The sequence below is a fragment of the Triticum dicoccoides genome, chromosome 4A (genome assembly GCF_002162155.2).
Source record: "Triticum dicoccoides isolate Atlit2015 ecotype Zavitan chromosome 4A, WEW_v2.0, whole genome shotgun sequence".
Classification (NCBI taxonomy): Eukaryota; Viridiplantae; Streptophyta; class Magnoliopsida; order Poales; family Poaceae; genus Triticum; species Triticum dicoccoides.
In genome coordinates this window covers 199,748,976-199,766,765 of record NC_041386.1, presented here as the reverse complement: position 1 = coordinate 199,766,765, position 17,790 = coordinate 199,748,976, and positions in this window count along the sequence as shown.

Genomic DNA, 17,790 nt, shown 5'->3' with positions numbered 1-17,790 from the left:
GGGCGAATGTCGACGTGTTTGCATGGCAACCGTCTGATATCCCCGGTGTTCCCAGGAAAGTAATCGAGCACCACCTTGCCGTTTGTCCTCATGCACGGCCCGTCAAGCAGAGAGTCAGGAAGCAAGCGGTGGAGCGCCAAGAGTTCATTGCAGAAGAGATCAGGAAATTGGAAGCAGCAGGCCTTGTCAGAGGAGTGCTCCATCCCACGTGGTTGGCCAATCCTGTAGTCGTGCGCAAGGCGAACGGGAAATGGAGGCTTTGTATAGACTTCACTGATGTCAATAAAGCTTGTCCCAAAGATCCATTTCCCTTGCCGCGCATTGACCAGATTGTTGACTCCACAGCTGGATGTGACTTGCTTTTCATTTCTTGATGCATACTCAGGATATCATCAAATCTTCATGGCAGAAGAAGATGAGGAAAAAACCGCATTTATCACCCCTTGCGGCACATACTGTTTTATACGAATGCCCTTTGGGTTGAAGAATGCTGGTTCAACATTTGCAAGGGTAGTCCATGTCGCTTTTGAGACACAGATACACAGAAATGTGGAAGCCTACATGGATGATATAGTGGTCAAGAGCAAGGACAAGGCTACCCTGATCCAAGATTTAGAAGAAACTTTTGCAAATCTGCGCAAGATCAACCTCAAGCTCAACCCCGAGAAGTGCGTGTTTGGAGTCCCTTCCGACAAGCTTCTCGGGTTCTTTGTGTCTCAGTGGGGAATTGAAGCCAACCCCGACAAGATCAAGGCCATCGAGCAGATTGAAGCACCGAAGCGCGTCAAGGATGTGCGAAGGCTTGCCGGTTGCGTGGCTGCTCTCAGCAGATTTATCTCTAAGTCTGCTGAGCGCGCCCTGCCATTTTTCAAAATATTGAAAAAGGCAGGTCCAATGAAATGGACTCCGGAAGCGGAGGCCGCGCTGCAGGACTTGAAGAGGTACCTGTCCTCCACTCCAATACTTGTCGCACCTAAGCCACAAGAGAAGTTGCTGCTGTACCTAGCGGCAACCAATCAAGTGGTTAGTGCTGCGTTAGTAGCGGAGAGGGAGGCGGATGACGAGCCAGCGACCGCGACAAGTTAATCCAGCGACAAGCAGGGGGCTTCTCCGACAAGCTCTGGTCCCAACAAAGTTGAATCTGCGCAGACGTGCAAGGAGGTGCAGAAGAAGATGGTGCAGCGCCCAGTTTACTTTGTCAGCTCACTTCTCCAGGGAGCTAGGTCGAGGTACTCTGGTGCGCAAAAATTGCTTTTCGGCCTTCTCATGGCCTCGAGAAAGCTGCGCCATTACTTCCAGGCACATGAAATAACAGTTGTCACTCGCTTTCCGCTGAAGAGGATACTGCAGAATCCAAAAGCAACAGGCAGGATTGTCGAGTGGGCATTGGAACTGTCAAGCTTTGGCCTCAAGTTTGAGAGCACTGCAACGATCCAAAGCAGGGCATTGGCAGAGTTCATAGCAGAGTGGACGCCAACTCCAGATGAAGAAATTCCAGAGACAAGCATCCCCGTCAAGGAGACAAGCAAAGAGTGGCTGATGTACTTTGATGGTGCCTTCTCGCTGCAAGGCGCCGGTGCTGGCGTGCTGCTTATCGCACCCACCGGAGAGCACCTCAAGTACGTAGTCCAGATGCACTTTCCCAAGGAGCAAGCAACGAACAATACTGCAGAGTATGAGGGTTTGCTTGCCGGCCTCAGAATCGCAGCCGACCTTGGGATCAAGAAACTCATTGTAAGGGGTGACTCGCAGCTTGTCGTCCGCCAAGTGAACAAGAACTACCAGAGTCCATTGATGGAAGCTTATGTTGATGAAGTGAGAAAGCTGGAAGAACACTTTGACGGCCTGCAAATGGAACATGTTCCACGAGCTCAGAACGACATTGCTGATGGCCTGTCAAAGTGCGCTGCACTAAAGTTACCTGTGGAACCAGGGATCTTTGTGCTCAAGCTGACTCAACCATCCGTGACACCATCAACTGGACAGAATAAGAAGAGGAAGTTATTTTCTGGTGACTACTTTCTGGCAGAGCTTCCCGAAGCTGCCGCCAAGAAGGTCCCCAAGATCGATGCCAAGAGTGCTGAGGAGCAGTCTGCTCCGGCGAACCTCTTGGTTTGTTCCGTTGAAGCAAACGCTCCCGACAAGTTTTGCTCCGGCAAGCTTGCCGGGGAATATCACGCTCCGGCCGAACCGCAGGTTCTTGCCGTAGAAGCGGATGTTCCCACAGCAACAGATACGCCTTTAGTCCTTGTTGTCGAGCCACAAGCTCCAGCATGGGCGCAGCAGATTGTCCATTTCCTTCAGACAGGAGAGCTTCCCGAAGAGCAAGAAGAAGCGGAAAGAGTAGCCCGGCAGTCAAGTATGTACAAGTTTGTCGACAACACACTATACAAAATAAGACTCAACTGTGTGAAATTGAAGTGCATTCGCCGGGAAGATGGACAACAGCTGTTGGCAGAGATACATGGAGGCATATGTGGTCACCACATTGGCGCAAGAGCACTTGCCGGCAAAGCATTCCGGCAAGGTTTCTTCTGGCCGACAGCCCTCCAGGATGCAACTGCACAAGTAACCAAGTGTGAAGCGTGCCAGTTCCATTCCAAGCAGATACACCAACCAGCTCAAGCTCTCCAGACGATCCCTTTATCCTGGCCATTTTCGGTCTGGGGGCTCGACATCCTCGGCCCCTTCCCCCGAGCTGTCGGGGGCTTTGAGTTCTTGTACGTTGCAATCGACAAGTTCACAAAGTGGCCGGAAGTGGAACCAGTGAGGAAGGTGACAGCACAGTCAGCAGTCAAGTTCTTCAGGTCGATTGTTTGCCATTTCGGGGTTCCTAACAGGATCATCACCGACAACGGCACGCAATTTACGAGCCGCACCTTGATGCAGTATGTCCAAGATCTTGGCGCCAAGGTCTGCTTCGCTTTTGTTGCTCACCCGAGAAGCAACGGTCAAGCGGAGAGGGCAAATGCTGAAGTGCTGCGAGGCCTCAAGACCAGAACTTTCGACAGGCTGCACAAGTGCGGAAGAAACTGGATCGAGGAGCTGCCGGTGGTTCTTTGGTCGATCAGGACGACGCCAAATCGAGCCACTGGCCAGACACCCTTTGCTCTATTCTATGGAGCAGAGGCAGTTCTCCCCACGGAACTCGTTTACGGGTCACCTCGAGTGCTCGCTTATGATGAGCTCGAGCAAGAGCAGCTGCGACAAGATGACGCGCTGCTCCTTGAGGAAGACCGTCTCCAGGCTGCTGTGCGAGCCGCTCGCTACCAGCAAGCTTTGCATCACTACCATAGCCGCAAAGTTAAAGCCAGGAGCTTCGAGGAAGGCGACCTTGTTCTTCGGCGCGTTCAGTCCGCCAAGAATTCCAACAAGTTGACGCCGAAGTGGGAAGGCCCTTATCGGGTGAAACGAGTCACTAGGCCCGGCGCTGTCCGCCTTGAGACCAAAGATGGCACTCCGGTGAGCAACTCCTGGAACATTGAACATCTTCGTAAGTTTTACCCGTAAGGCGCGGTTGCCGGAAGCTTTTCCGGCAACCACCTTTTGTACAAGTCTTGCCGCTGTTGCATGTAATCCTTTGTACAAAGCCGGGCATAGACCCCGTGCACCAGTAAAGCTCATGTGGCCCGCACATCTTGTCAGTTTTTTATGCTATAATCCTTTTTCGCATATGTTATCTGACACTTTGTAAAGCACTAGACCCCGGTAAGCAATAGCGAGCCCAAGGCTCCATATAATTACTTTATTTCTCTGCTTCTTTCTCAAAAGAAGGAAGGTTCCCTCGCCCACAAGGTTTACCGGGGGGGAGGAGAAGATAATGGTGTGGACCAGGCCGTTCAAGAAAGTTTCTCCTTGCCGGGAAGCAGACGACAAAAAGGCTAAGTTGCTAAAACTTGAGCAATCAATTTTTTAAGTTTTTGAGTTATTTTCCTTGAACGACCGTGCTTTGTATGGAAAACCTGTGCGCGGAGGAACCAACTCATAGCTAGTTGCGCCTTTACTTTGTTTCGAGTCCGCTCAACAACTTAAGTGAGCTGCTAGCGCCCTTACTTTGCTTCGAGTCCGCTCAGCAACTTAAGTGAGCCGCTAGCGCCCTTACTTTGTTTCGAGTCCGCTCAACAACTTAAGTGAGCTGCAACTAGTTGCGACAAGGTTGCTTGTCGGTAGCGACCCCGCCAGAAGGCTGCTGAAGTTCCGCACTCGACGCTCGCGGCAAGGGTACCTGCGCTGGCAAGTTTCCCTAGAAAGTGTAGGGCAGAACCATACAAAGCCAAGAGTCGAGTAAAGGAAGTAACACAACAATTTTTTGCATAAGATAGAGTTATATTACAAAAATAACTCGTCGCGCCTCTAATAAAGTGTTCTTATGACATGACTGGCAACGACAAGAGAAGAAGAAAACGGACGGCACCTGGGGCCCGGCAAGCCAGAATCGCTGGGGGCTGCGAGTGCCAAGAATCGTCCACGGCAAACCAGAGTTGCTGGGGGCTGCAATATCAGATAAGTCTTTCATCCCTCATCATGCATCCTCTTATGGACTGGGGAATGCGAAACCGCGTTTCTTCCCGGAAACTGCCGTGCTCCCTCAACTCTAGGCCCTGGGGCTCGTTCCCGGGGCCAAGTTTGGTCGTAGTCGCGGCAGCAAAGGGATGAAACGAGGGAGACCGCACCCACCTCGTTCCCGCCTCCGTCAAAGGCGTGAGAAAGGTCGAGCGACGTGGGAAGGCGGCAGGGCTTGTTGCCGGGAGATGAAATGTCTGTCCGAAGGACACCAAGGATTTGCTCCTTGGCGTGGGTTCAACTCACGAGACAAATAACCCGGCAAGCATCCCCTTTTCATTAAAAAACATCCCACTCAGGTACAGTCCATAGAGGATGAAAAACATGAAAGAGAGGATTACAAGTTCTAGATACAGCTAAGGCCCGAGGGCTTACAAATTAAAAAGATAAGATGCCCGTAATCCCTTTCCTGTCCCTCTCTTCAGGAGGCAGGTCAAGGAGGCGAAAAGGGCAAAAGGAGCGCCTAGGTGAGCTACGGGTGCCAGAAGATGCCAAGAGAACATCCCGGGGGCCGTCCGAAGGCTGGACGGCGATGGCGGCGCCGGAAGCGGGGCTTGAAGACGGGGCGGCAGGACGTCAGCACGCTGTCGAGGGCACCATGCCCTCGTACTCTGACCTGACGGCCTTGTCGCCAGCCCTCTTCCCCTTCCGCAGCCTCCCTACGCCAGCCGCCCAAGGAGACGACCCCGGGGAGTTCAAGGAGCCGGCGACACGGATGATGGGGCCGCCGGTGCCGCACGAAGTGGCGCCCGACGCCTAGTCGGACCCGCCACCCCGCCGCCCTCTACCCTCGTCGTCGCGGTCGCTCTCCTCCTCGTCACTCTCGCTCGAGGAGGAGCCTTCGCCGTCAGAGGAGCTGTCCACGCAACACTTCGCCCGAGTGCCGAAGCACCCGAAGACCTTGACGGAGAGGAGAACGCCCTCCATCAACTTAAAATGGAGGGTAAACCCCTCCATCAAGCTATGGATGCGGGCGAACGTCTTCCACCCTCGATCAAGATACATCACATTAGGGGTTGGGAATACAACGCGGACTCGCGTGCCGCTGATCCCACAGCCCCTCATGTGCAGTCTCAGTGTCTCGGGCGGGTCCAACTCCATCGCGCGCGCAAACGGAGCTGGAAGCCGGGGGCGACGACGAGGCGCCCGGCGCAGCCTGACGAAGAACTCGCAAGGGTCGTCCCCTATATGGACCGCCGTGGGGGGAGGAGCCGCCGGCGGAGGTGAAGTTGACGCGCCGCCCCGTCCGCCTCTTCCGCGAGCGCCTCGACCTCGCCCTCGACCTCGTCCGCGACCTCGCCCCCTCCCTCTTCTCCTCATGGTTGGCTCTGCCACCACGGGTGCGGAAGATGGAGAGATGCGCTGTCTGGCGACGACCCTCGCCGCCACCGATGAAGGGCCTGGTTTCCCTTTCTCCATGGCGAATGAGAAAAAGGGGAGCAGAAGCTGAAGAAAGGACGAGATGAGAGAGTGCGGGTTTCTGCGCTCCCCTCCCGCTCTTTATAAAGGAGCGAGGTGGGGGCTCGGCCGCCCCGCTCAGCGAATCAAGGCACGGGAAGAGCAGGGAGTCGAGGCCAACCCGCTGCCTCTGCTCGCGACGGCCCAGTTTCCCACTCCCACCGTCCGCGACCCCAAGCGCATGGGAGCCGCGTGGTGAAGATGCAGAACCAAGGCGACGGGTGAGGCGGCCTCGCTCAGCCCCGTGATCACGGGGAGTGGGCGTCCCGAAAACCGCGCACCGGCCCCGTCCAGTAAATGCACCACGCCCCCACGCCTACCTCCGTCTAGGGAGGAGGGCGTGAACCGTCCCCATCACCGTGGCCTGACGCATGCTCGAGGGGCTTAGCCCTGTGCACGCCGCCCGCGTCACCCACGACGCCGCATTTGACGCGTGCTGTTCTGGGCGTGCGCGGTGGGAGCGGAGAGATATGCGGCGTGACCTAGGCCAAGCGTGCCCGTGCACTGTTTTGGGCCTGGCCCAACAGCGCTCGGCACCGTGTATGGCCCAGGCCCGGGGGCTCCTGTCGGTGTACTAGAGTAGGGGTACCCTAGTACCCCGAACTTGTGCACGGGCAGTCGCAGCATCCCGCGGCAAGGCTTGCCGGGTGACCGCCAAGACCCTCCGTGGTTCCCTCAAAGACCATTCAAGAACAAAGTACCCAAACCAAGGCCCCGACAAGAGGAGCTTGCCGGGAAGGCCAACCCAGGCCCCGGCAAGAGGAGCTTGCCGGGAAGGCCACTCAAGGCATACCAAGAAAGCTTGCCGCGACGCGCCCTACGTCCCGGCAAGGCCCGGTGAGAGACAAGCTCCCAAACACGACAAGACGACGACCGCGGCAAGGAGCTTGCCGCGGGAAACCCCCACTTCGTGCCCGCGCTCCAGCACACCTGCTAGCGTGTCGCTCTAGGACTCTCCCAAGCACACGTGGCAGGAGGCTGTGCAGCTAGGGGTGCGAGGTGGCAAGCGAAGATGAAGAGAAGGCCATCGTGGCAAACGGTGGCGCTCCTAACAGTCACTTTTTGCACTGTTTAGGCAACTCAGACAGGCATTTAATGCCCTTGTCCCCTACCGTCAGAGTTAGGTAGGGTGCACTGTATCCACAGTAGCGGTAGCTGCACCTACCGCATCCTTTTCCATTTTTACCCTTCTTGTCTACGTTGCCACCTGTCGGTGACCCCTTGAAAGTATAAAAGGAGGCCCAAGCGCAACGTAGAAAGGGGTCCAGAGGTTCGGCCGGCTCGGCTCATCCGGAAGCACCAGGAACACTCTCACGCTCAGTCTGGCAGCGTCCATCGCTCCTGAGCAAGAATTCAATACACACAAACAAGCAGCAGTAGGGTTTTACGCATCCGTGCAGCCCGAAGCTGGGTAAAAACCGCTCGCGTGTACTACCTCGATCCGCTCTTTGTGCGACCTCCGCCCCCCACCGAACCGAAAGGGGCCCTGTCCCCATAGGTGTTGGTGGAATCAGCCTCCCCGACAGCGTTGGTGGAGTAGTCCGGAGGAAGGGTCTTCCCCTTCTTGGACCCTTCGGCCTCCCTAGTTGGGGCGGCCTTCCTTTTCTTCCCTCCTCCCGCTGGAGGGGGAGATGTCTCTTCTTCCTCCTCCTCGTCTTCATGGGAGGAGTGCGTCTTGGAGTCGTCGGATGATGAATCCGACACCTCCTGGCGCCGGGCACTCTTTCGAGTCCCCGTGGCCTTCTTCTTGGCCTTCTTCTCCGGCACCACATAGGGTGCCGGAACCAGCAGCTTCGCCAAGCGAGTGTCCGCTGGGCCTTCGGGCAAAGGAGCCGGACAGTTGATCTGTCCGGACGTCTCCTGCCAATCCTGTCAAAGGTAAGGGAGCTTAGATCCCGCATGGAGTCAAACTATGAAAAACTAATACCCTGTAAAAGGTAAAAACAGCTTACCGCACGAGCGTGACGCTGCGTGCTGAATCCGCGATCCTCGGTAGCGGATGCGGGGGCCTCGGCGCCCTTGAAAAGCACCTTCCAGGCATCTTCGTACATCATGTCGAAGAGCCTGCTCAAAGTTCGGTGCCGCGCCGGGTCGAACTCCCACAGGTTGAAAGCCCGTTGTTGACACGGGATGATCCGGCGGATGAGCATAACCTGGACTACGTTGACAAGTTTGAGCTTCTTGTCCACTAGGGTTTGGACGCATGTTTGGAGTCCGGTCAGCTCTCCTTTTTTACCCCACGACAGGCCTGTCTCTTTCCAGGAGGTGAGCCGCGTAGGGGTCCGGATCGGAACTTGGGGGCTGCGACCCATTCAGGGTCACGCGGCTCGGTGATGTAAAACCACCCTGATTGCCACCCCTTTAGGGACTCCACAAAGGAGCCCTCGAGCCATAGGATGTTGGGCATCTTGCCCACCATGGCGCCTCCGCACTCCGCCTGGGTGCCGCGCACCACCTTCGGCTTGACATTGAAAGTCTTGAGCCATAGGCCGAAATGGGGGCGGATGCAGAAGAAAGCCTCGCACACGATGATAAACACCGAGATGTTGAGGACAAAGTTTGGGGCCAGATCGTGAAAATCCAGGCCATAGTAGAACATGAGCCCTCGGACAAATGGGTGGAGAGGGAAGCCAAGTCCGCGGAGGAAATGGGGGAGGAACACCACCCTCTCATGGGGCCTAGGGGTGGGGATGAGCTGCCCCTCTTTGGGAAGCCGGTATGCAATGTCGTTAGACAAGTATCCGACCTTCCTCAGTTTTTTGATGTGTCCCTCCGTGACGGAGGAGACCATCCACTTGCCTCCCGCTCCGGACATGGCTGGAGAAGGTTGAGGTGGGGTGTGTGGACTTGGGCGCTGGAGCTCGAGTGCGCGGAAATGGATAGGCAAAGGAGGAAGAAGGCGTGGATGAAAAGGTGGATCCTTATCCCCTTATATGGGCGGACGTGACTATGCGTCCCCCACTAGCCTGGTAAAACTCGCTTATCTCCCCAGTGCCGTAATCAATGGCGCGGTTGGGTTTCCCACGCCGTATTGATGAGAATCCTGGAATAAGGGGACACGATCTCTGCTTTGACAAGACGTGCCAAGGAAACCGCCTCGCTAAACGTGCTGAGGTGGGACAGTAAAACGATTCGAATAAAGACTTGGCCGTGGTGTGATGTCACGCTACGGAATACATTAGCAGATTCGATTTGTGTAAATATTATTCTCTCTATGGCAATATGTGGAAACATATTTTGCAGAGCCGGACACTACCTTTGTGTTCAAAATCTTCTATGAAGTACTTGGAGGAGGAACCTGCCTTGCAATGCCGAAGACAATCTGCGCGCCGGACTCGTCGTCATTGAAGCCTGGTTCAGGGGCCATTGAGGGAGTCCTGGATTAGGGGGTGTCCGGATAGCCGGACTATTCCTTCGGCCGGACTCCTGGACTATGAAGATACAAGATTGAAGACTTCGTCTCGTGTCTGGAAGGGACTTTCCTTGGCATGGAAGGCAAGCTTGGCGATACGGATATGTAGATCTCCTACCATTGTAACCGACCCTGTGTAACCCTAGCCCTCTCCGGTGTCTATATAAACTGGAGGGTTTTAGTCCATAGGAAGAACAACAATCATACCATAGGCTCGCTTCTAGGGTTTAGCCTCTCTGATCTCGTGGTAGATCTACTCTTGTACTACCCATATCATCAATATTAATAAAGCAGGACGTAGGGTTTTACCTCCATCAAGAGGGCCTGAACCTGGGTAAAACATCATGTCCCCTGCCTCCTGTTACCATCCGCCTTAGACGCACAGTTCGGGACCCCATACCCGAGATCCGCCGGTTTTGACACCGACAGTTAGGTTTACCTTAATATTTTTGTTGTAGTTGCGGATGCTTGCAATAGAGGTTAATCATAAGTGGGATGCTTGTCCAAGTAAGGATAGTACCCAAGCACTGGTCCACCCACATACCAAATTATCAAAGTACCGAACGCGAATCATATGAACGTGATGAAAATTAGCTTGACGATATTCCCATGTGTCCTCCGAAGCGCTTTTCTCTATATAAGAATTTCTCCATGCTTGTCCTTTGCTACAAAAGGGGTTGGGCCACCTTGCTGCACTTTATTTACTTTTGTTACTTGTTGCTCGTTAGCAATTATCTTATCACAAAACTATCTGTTACCTATAATTTCAGTGCTTGCAGAGAATACCATGCTGAAAACTGCTTATCATTTCCTTCTGCTCCACGTTGGGTTCGACACTCTTACTTATAGAAAGGACTACAATAGATCCCCTATACTTGTGGGTCATCAATCCACAGGCTGAATTTGTCCCACAAGTGGAACAGGCTAGTAACGGACCGTAAATAATCGAATTCTGGAAATGAGCCCAAGAATAAATGGGCCCTTAGAAGGCCGAAAGTTAACACGGGCTCGAAACGGCTGACGGAATAATGTGTCGTTAATGGGTATAAAGCGATACACTATTCATTATGGGCCAGTTTCATATCGAGCCTTTAATGGGCCTAGAGTTACAAAGGGCCTCCTATGGGCCGAAAGACGTCATGGGCCATACATGGGCTAGAAGTTACAACGGGTTGGAGTCATATTGGAAGGCCTAGATGACGCTACTTTGCCAAATTCCGGTAGGTCATGAGTTAGCAGACTGTAAATGGGCTATATTTGAACAGGCCGTTAACAGACTTTTCGTGGGCTGGCCCGCTACCTTTTGACCAAGTCAAATGGGCCGGCCTTTTCACTGGAATGGGCTTCTATTGGGCCGTGCAACGTGTCAACGAATCATAGGCGCGTTCGGTCCAATGAGTGGATGACATCTGTCCAACGGTGAGCCGACACATGGTTCCTCTGGCCATTGAGAATTTTACACGTGGAAAATCCCCATAGGTGTGGGCTGTTAACGGGTTATCGGATCCAAACCGGAACCCGATAGCTTAACGGCGACCCGTTGCGGTGGATGCCACGTGTCGGTCACCCTTGACGAAAGCACTTCAGTGACGCATGATTTATCGTCATGGAAATGGACACTTCCGTGATGATAATTTTGGTAATGTCATGGAACACTTCTACGATGGCACATGTATGACTATCTTGAATCTGTCATAAAATCGTCATGGATGTACATGCATGACAGAAGACGTGACCAACTGTGACAAACACGTATCATCACGGAAGTGTATTTTTTTTGTAGTGTAGACTTGCAACGCCACCACATGTTATCAATTCTGATATGTCGCAAGTTATTGATGATTATACTTCTTCTATGAATGTTACTCATGATGATGTTAGTACCTTGCTTGATGATAATGTGCCACTAGGTGAATTTCTTGATGAACAACTCACTAGAACTAAAGCTTTTGAAATTGTTGAAAGTGATGAAGAACGTGAAACTGAAAATCTTGAAACACCTATTATAACTAGTCCTCCTAGATATGAGTTGTCTAAGATACTGGAAGGATATGTTATGGATGAGGAGACAACTAGAGACATTCTTGCTTGTAAGGATAGAGATGATCTGAAGAAATTATTATGCAAGTATAAAGAAAAAACTTTGAATGCTAAAATGAAATGTGATCCTAAGGTTGCTACTTCACCTATCTTTGTTCATGAGAAGGATTATGAATTCTCTGTCAACCCAGAGTTAATTACTTTGGTTGAATCTGATCCTTTCCATTGTTATGAAACTGAAATTGTTGTGGCACATCTTACTAAGCTGAATGACATAGCCACCCTTTTTCTCATGATGAGAAGATTTGTTATTATTATATTATCAAATTATTTTTGTTCTCATTAAAGGGTGATGCTAAGACTTGGTATAATACTCTTCCTCCTGGTTGTGTGCGTAGTCCCGAGGATATCATTTATTACTTCTCTGAAAAATATTTTCCTGCTCATAAGAAATAAGCTACCTTAAAGGAAATATTTAACTTTGTGCAAATTGAAGAAGAGAGTCTCCCACAAGATTGGGGGAGGCTTCTCCAATTTCTTAATGCTTTGCCTGATCATCCTCTTAAGAAAAATAAATACTTTATATCTTCTATAATGGACTAACCGATACTTCTAGGGATTTCCTAGATAGTTATGATGGTTGTGTTTTTAGGGAAGGAACTATTGGACAGGCTGAAAAATTATTGAAAAACATATTGAAAAATTATGATGATTTGACTCTTCCCGAACCACCGCTTAAACCTACTCCGAAGAAGAGGGGTAACTTATACGTCAGTCTTGAAGATATGCAAGAGGCAAAGAAATCTATGAAGGAAAAAGGTATTAAAGCTGAAGATGCCCAAATTTTACCTCCTATTGAAGAAATACATGGCCTTGATACACCACCACCACCTAAGGTGGCAGAGGTAAATTATTTAATGAAGTTCAACGAGAATGACAATCCTTATAATATGCATCCTAGCCAATGCCTTTATGAGTTTGAAAATTACATTCGAAAGCAAGATCACTTCAATGCAAATGTTATGAAACAATTGAAATACAATTCTAATATGACTGCTCGCTTGAGTGACTTGTTATTTAGAATCTCAAATGATGTTAGAGGTGTGGGAAAACATGCTTCTATGGTTCAAACTCAATTATAACATGTTGCTAAATCTCAAAGAGAATTTCTTGATGAAATGAATAATAATATCAATGATCATGTTGTTAGAGTAATGACTAGAGGAGGTAGAATGACTCAGGAACCACTTTATCCTGAGAGACACCCAAAAAGAATTGAACAAGACTCTCAAAGAGTTAACACTGATGCGCCTAGTCCTTCTAAAAAGAAAAGGAAGAAGAAAAACGATATGACTTTGCATGCCCCTAGTGAACCTAAAGTAGAAAAACCTCCTAATAATGATAAGGAAGTTTGTATCTCTGATGTTGAGACTCAATCTGGTAGTGAACACTCACCTTCTGATAATGAAAAAGATAATGATGAGGTTCATGAAGACACTCAAACAAATAATAAAGACCCGGACAATGATGTTGAGATAGAGCCAGCAGTTGATATTGATAACCCACAACCAAAAAATAAAAGATATGATAAAAGGGACTTTGTTGCTAGAAAACATGGCAAGGAAAGAGAACCATGGGTTCAAAAACCTATGCCCTTTCCACCCAAGTCAACTAAAAAGAAAGATGATGAAGAATTCGAACGCTTTGCTGAAATGATTAGGCCAGTCCTTTTGCGTACAAGCTTGACTGATATCTTGAAAATGCCTCCTTCTGCAAAGTACATGAAAGACATCATCGCAAACAAAAGAAAAATACCAGAAGCTGAAATCTCCACAGGCTTGCTAATTATACTTTTAAAGATGGAGTACCAAAAAAACTTGGAGATTCAGGAATCCCCACTATACCTTGCTCCATCAAAACAAACTATGTCAAAACTGCTTTATGTGATTTAGGAGCTGGTGTTAGTGTTATGCCCTTCTCTTTATATAAAAGACTTGATTTGAATAAACTCACACCTACTGAAATATCTTTGCAAATGGCTGATAAATCAACTGCCATACCTATCGGTATTTGTGAGGATGCGCCTGTTGTTGCTAATGTTACTATCTTGACTGACTTTGTTATACTGGATTATCCTTGGTAGACCCTTTTTGAATACTGCAGGGGCTATTATTGATTACAATAAAACCAAGGTCACTTTTCATATCAATGGTAATGAGCATACAGTGCACTTTCCAAAGAAACAATTCCAAGTGAATGGTATTAATGTTATTGAAACATCTCCGACAATCACTATTGGAAGTTTTCAACTACCCCTATCTACTTTTAAAAAGAAATATGAAATTCTTATTGTTCAGGAAATTCATATCCCCGTTGACGTGAATTAGTGATTTACGGAAGTTCTTCAGAATATTTAAGAATTTTTGGTGCGAATAACATCAGAGGGAGGTGCACTAGCTGGGCCCAACCCACCTAGGCGCGCTAGGACCCCAGGCACACCCTGGTGGGTTGCGGTCCCCACATGGGCCCCCTCACTTATCTCTTCATCCCATGTCACCACCTACCTCCAGAAAAAAATCACCATTGCTCTCTCTCTCTCTCTCTCGTGTTCTTGCTCTCAACCCCGCGGATTTCGATCTCTTTGCTCGAATCTCCATTTTCGAAACTGTTTCGGGGGATTGTTGCTTGGTATGTGACTCCTCCATTGGTCCAATTAGTTTTTTCTTTAGTGGTTTATATTTTGAATAATTAGTTACTCTTGGTGCTACTGTAGATGAGCTTTCATGTTGAATTTTTAGAGTTCTAAATAGTTTGAATGCTTGATATAGCCTCTATGCATCCCTATGAGTAGTTGCTTTCAATCCTGTGAAGTTTTGTTGAGAAAAAATTTGAGGACTAAAATCTTTATGGACTAAAAGAAGCCCACGGAGTACCGGAGATGCACCAGAGGAGACCCGAGGCCACCACAAGGGTGGGGGGCCCCCCTAGGGCGCACCCCGACCTTGTGGGCCCCTCGTGGACTCCCCTGACTTGTTCTCGGCGCCAACACCTCTTATATATCCCTAAACCTCCAGAACAAAACCTAGATTGGGCGTTCTACCGCCGCAAGCCTCTGTAGCCACGAAAAACCAATTGGGAGCCTATTCCAGCACCTTGCCAAAGGGGAAACCATCACCGGTGGCCATCTTCATCACCCCGGCGCTCTCCATGATGAGGAGGGAGTAGTTCACCCTCGGGGTTGAGGGTATGTACAAGTAGCTATGTGTTTGATCTCTCTTGTGTTCTTGATTTGGCACGATCATGATGTACCACGAGCTTTGCTATTATAGTTGGATCTTATGATGTTTCTCCCCCTCTACCTTCTTGTAATGGATTGAGTTTTCCCTTTGAAGTTATCTTATCAGATTGAGTCTTCAAGGATTTGAGAACACTTGATTTATGTCTAGCATGTGCTTATTGATAACCCACAAGTATAGGGGATCGTTTTTAGCCTTCTTTGATAAATAAGAGTGTCGAACCCAACGAGGAGCTACAGGCAGAACAAATATTCCCTCAAGTTCTATCGACCACCGATACAACTCTACGCACACTTGGCGTTTGCTTTACCGAAACAAGTATGAAAATATTTTGCAAGAATAAAACTACGAGTACTTTGCGATAATAAAACTACGAATAAATTGCAAGGCAATAAAAGTTGATAGCCTTTGTCAACAAGAAAGTCATTTGTCCCTAGGAAATCGATAGCAAGTACCGGTGATCATTCTTGCAATTTTACATGAGGGAGAGGCATGAGCTAACATACTTTCTCTACTTGGATCATATGCACTTATGATTGGACCCCTAGCAACCATCCGCAACTACTAAAGATCATTAAGGTCGTGAAACCCAACCATACCATTAAGTATCAAGTCCTCTTCACTCCCATATGCCATAACCCACTTATCCGTTTTTAGGCTGCTGTCACCCCCGCAACACCGACAATAAGCAAACCATGGACATATAGCAACACCCTACAATGGGGGCCCCTCATGTTTGCGCGAGGTGGAGGGTACCTTAGGGCAGCATCATAAATAAAATACACAATCATACCTACCAAGATCATGATTAACCCATCGGACAAAACAGATCTACTCAAACATCATAGGATAACCATAGATCATTGGGAAATAATATATGGAGTTGAGCACCATGTTTAAGTAGAGATTACAGTGGGGGGAAGAGGTGTTACCCCGCTGCATAGAGGGGGAGAAAGATGGTGTTAACGGTAGCAAGGTTGTTGATGAAGATCACCGTCGCGATCCTTACCCCGGCGGCGTTCCGGCGCCACCGGGAGAGAGGGGGAGAGAGCCTGCCACCTTCTTCTTCTTCCTTGGCCTCCCCTAGATGGGAGGAGAGTTCCTCCTACGGTCCATGGCCTCCATGGCAGCGAAGGGGCAGGAGTTCCTACAAGATTGGATCTCCCCCTCTGTTCTCTTCTGTTTCGTGCCCCCAGATCTGGACGAAAACCGTTTATTATATTCCGGGAGATCCGTAACTCCGATTGTGCTAAGATTTTAACACGGTTTTTTCCGAATATAAGCTTCCTTGCACCCGAAGTAGAGCTTCAACTGATGTACGAGGTGAGCACAACCCACCACCACGCGCCTGACTCCTGGGTCACGCCGTGGTGTCTTGTGGGTTGTGTGGGCCTCTGTTTGCATTGATCCCGGGTCCCAAAAATCACATATATTCCAAAGTAATTATTCGTTAAATTTTATTGCATTTGGACTTTGTTTGATATGGATTTTTTGCGATACAAAAAACATGCAAAAAACAGGAACTGGCACTAGGCACTGGATCAATAGGTTAGTCCAATAAATCATATAAAAATTTGCCAAAAATATGTGAAAGTTGTATAATATTGGCATGAAACAATCAAAAATTATAGATACGACAGAGATATATCAGCATCCCCAAGCTTAATTCCTGCCCGTCCTCGAGCAGGTAAATGATAAAAAAGATAATTCTTGATGTGGAATGCTACCTAGCATAAACTTGATCATATATCTAACTATGTCATGAATATTAATACATAAGTGGTTCAAAGCAATAATCTATAATTTGACATAAAGACATCAATACTCAGGCATGCCAACAAACAATCATGTCTTTCAAAATATCAACGCTAAAGAAAGCTATCCCTACAAAATCACATAGTCTTGTCATGCTCTGTCTTCTTAACATAAAGTATTTATCATGCACAACCCCGATGACAAGCCGAGCAATTGGTTCATACTTTTTAGCGCGCTTCATCTTTTTCAACCCTCACGCAATACATGAGCGCGAGCCATGGATATATCACTACGGGTGGAATAGAGTATAATGATAGGGGTAAATATAGAGAAGACAAAAAAGTAAGAAAGTCTCACATCGACACGGCTAACTAACGGGCTATGGAGATGCCCATCAATCAATATCAATGCGAGGAGTAAGGATTGCCATGCAACAAATGCACTAAGAGCTATAAGTAAATGAAAGCTCAATATGAAAACTAAGTGGGTGTGCATCTAATCCTATAATGAAAAATTCCCACTAGTATATGAGAGTGACAACATAGGAGACTCTCCATATGGAAAACATGGTGCTACTTTGAAGCACAAGTGTGGTAAAGGATACTAACAATTCCCCTTGTCTCTTTGTTTATGTTTTTTCTTTTTCCCTTTTCTTTCTTTCTTTTTCTTTTTTTCTTTTTTTTCTTATTTTTCTCTCATTGTCCGGAGTCTCATCCCGACTTGTGGGGGAATCATAGTATCCATCATCCTTTCCTCACTGGGGCACTTGCTCTAAAAATAAAAATTGATGATCATCACACTTCTATTTACTTATAACTCAAAAGAAATAAAAATTACAACTTGATACCTATGACAAAGTATGACTCTATATGCATGCCTCTAGAAGTGTACCAGCATGTGCAATGATCTACCATAACATGTATGAAAAATGATGAACGATGGCTAAGCCACAGCTGCTATGTCAGCTATATGATCATGCAAAGGAGTATGACAATGAATTCTCAAGTAATCAAAACGGAAGTGATGGAAGTTGCATGGCAATATATCTCGGAATGTCTATGGAAGGGCCATAATAAGTAGGCATGGTGGCTGTTTTGAGGAATATATAATAAGGCTTATGTGTGATAGAGTGTATCATATCACGGGGTTTGGATGCACCGGCGAAGTTTGCACCGACTCTCGAGGTGAGAAAGGGTAATGCACGGTACTGTAGAGGCTAGCAAATTGCGGAAAGGTAAGAGTGTGTATATTCCATGGACTCACATT